This window comes from Euprymna scolopes, chromosome 8 (genome assembly GCF_053919585.1).
Source record: "Euprymna scolopes isolate OS-2025 chromosome 8, ASM5391958v1, whole genome shotgun sequence".
In the NCBI taxonomy this organism is placed as follows: Eukaryota; Metazoa; Mollusca; class Cephalopoda; order Sepiida; family Sepiolidae; genus Euprymna; species Euprymna scolopes.
In genome coordinates, this window is record NC_136489.1 from 120586895 (window position 1) to 120589125 (window position 2231).

General features: G+C 31.6%; 1 pseudogene; it reads left to right on the forward strand.

The window, feature by feature from the left end:
• Positions 1-1166: 1166 nt before the first annotated feature.
• On the forward strand, positions 1167-1304 carry LOC145284266 (U2 spliceosomal RNA; annotated as a pseudogene).
• Positions 1305-2231: the final 927 nt, after the last annotated feature.

Sequence of the window (2231 nt, forward strand, 5' to 3'; positions counted from 1 at the left end):
TAAATACTTTTAAATTAAGGGGGAGTGTTTGGATCGTATTTTAATCCTCAGAGGCTGTAGCGCTCCCACCCCAATAAAAGTACTTCAAAAATCGATTTTCTAGCGAGTTTAAGAATGGTTAACCGAAAAAAAAAAAATGGTGATAAAAGCAAATAGTCAAGAAATCATTTTTACGAAAAGGCAATAAATACTACTTTGAATGAATTTAGCTTATGTTTTAAAGTATTTTCAAGGGCCTTTCTTTAGAAAAAATAAACGGGTAGCTGCTAGATCAAAATTTTACCTGCTAGATCGCACAACGAAATCTAGCAGGAAAACCGCTAAATAGACAACACTAATTATTTCCCTTCACCGATGTAACGTGAAATATACCTGTAAAATTTTTCTTTTCCATCTATAAGCGAGAAAGAGATATTAAGATCGGATTTTTTTCGATTTTCGATGCTTATCGGATGAATTTCTGTACAGAACATATCTAAGAACACTACCAGATATATAAATTACCTTTGAGTGAAATTTGCAAAGCATATGCTCAGCCGTTTCGGAATCTATGAGTAAGAAACTCATCATTATTATTAACATTATTATATTTTTACTATCTTACCATCACAATAAAGAAATAATTTATCCCTAAAATAATTACAAGTACATTAAATATCAAAGTTATCTCCATTAGATCATTAAAAGTTTTTTATTTCATTTTATTTTTCAAAAAATAGCAGTTGTCATCCTTGGATTTAAAGTTTTCAATTTAGTGTCCACTAAAAAGACGTTTTAACTGTTCATTAGTCCAGCATTTTTAGTTGTGTGTGAGCGACTCTATAAGCTACTCCGTCGGTCGGTCTGTATGTCGGTCTGTCCGTAACACTTTTGTATTTAACCTTTTTGGTTAAGATCAAAGGTCTGCTGATAATAGATGCTGTTCTTAGCTTTTTAAGTTTTCTTGGCCTTTTGTGAGTATGTGTTCCGGCAGATACTGCAAGCAAAGACCATATGTGGGAGCAACACAACATATAAGACCTTGGTCAATGTAGGGGCAACCCTTCATACCAATTGTCACTATCCAACTCCTCTACTCCCCGGGGATCTGGTCCCCATTTCCCCTTCACTCCTCACATTAACAATCGGCCTTATGCCTAATTTGCTCGGTGGGGGAGCAAATAAATACCCTTTTCTTGGCCTTTTGGCCAAGATAAAAGTGTAGTATCTGTTCTTACTACATGCTGTACTTATGTTTGTAACTTTGTGATATAAAGCGGGGGATCACTTTTCTGTATTAATTTAATGTAAACTGATCACCCACTTTACAACCAGTCAGTCTCAAAGCTATTCAAGTTATTCTCAAGATCATTCATTCATTTTGAAGGATTCCAGTTATTTTTTAAGCATTCAAGTCATTCTTAAGGTCATTCAATTCATCCTTAAGTCCATTAAAGTCATTCTAAGTCATTTACTTTTTATTTATTTAAGTCATTTCAGCCCATTTTTCGGTCATTTTAGTTTATCTTTAAGAATTTCATGTCAATCCTACATTCACGCATTCATTCATTACACGAGAGCATTCGACTAATGGCTATCGGTCTTGTTAAATTAAAAGAAACTCTAAATTATTATTTCAACCATTCGCAGACAAGATAAAGCAGCATGCCAAAAGATGTACTGACTAAACTTTAAAAGTTTTACAATGAAAATGAATAAGGTATTTAAATAAAATCTCATTTTCTATTATAATTCTTTTTACTTTTTTCTCCTAACTTTATTCCTAGTTTTCTATTTTCATTATCAACATAAAATTAATAACTTCGTTCTTATGTTTTTAAATATTTGCAGGAATATCGGCCTTATTTACTAAAACTTCCCCCCCTCCATTTTTGCTGAATGAGATTATATTTGAAGACAAAACCTTTGTCAATTATTGTCAATAACTATTGTTAATTTTAATAAAATGGACATCGTTTCCGAAACGATCGTACACTCAAGTTTATTTGGTTTGTCTTTGTCTTTCCGTGTGAAAGTGATTCATAATTTTTAATTATTAATCGTTTTACTCAATATATATATATATATATATATATATATATATATATATATATATATATATATATATATATGTATGTATGTTAGGGTTTTGTGTTGCTTGATAGAAGCGCTGGTCGACTTCGAATAAAATATATACGTATTAGATACGCTGGAAGCCAAAGCAACGCATTATTTCAAAATAAACAGATATG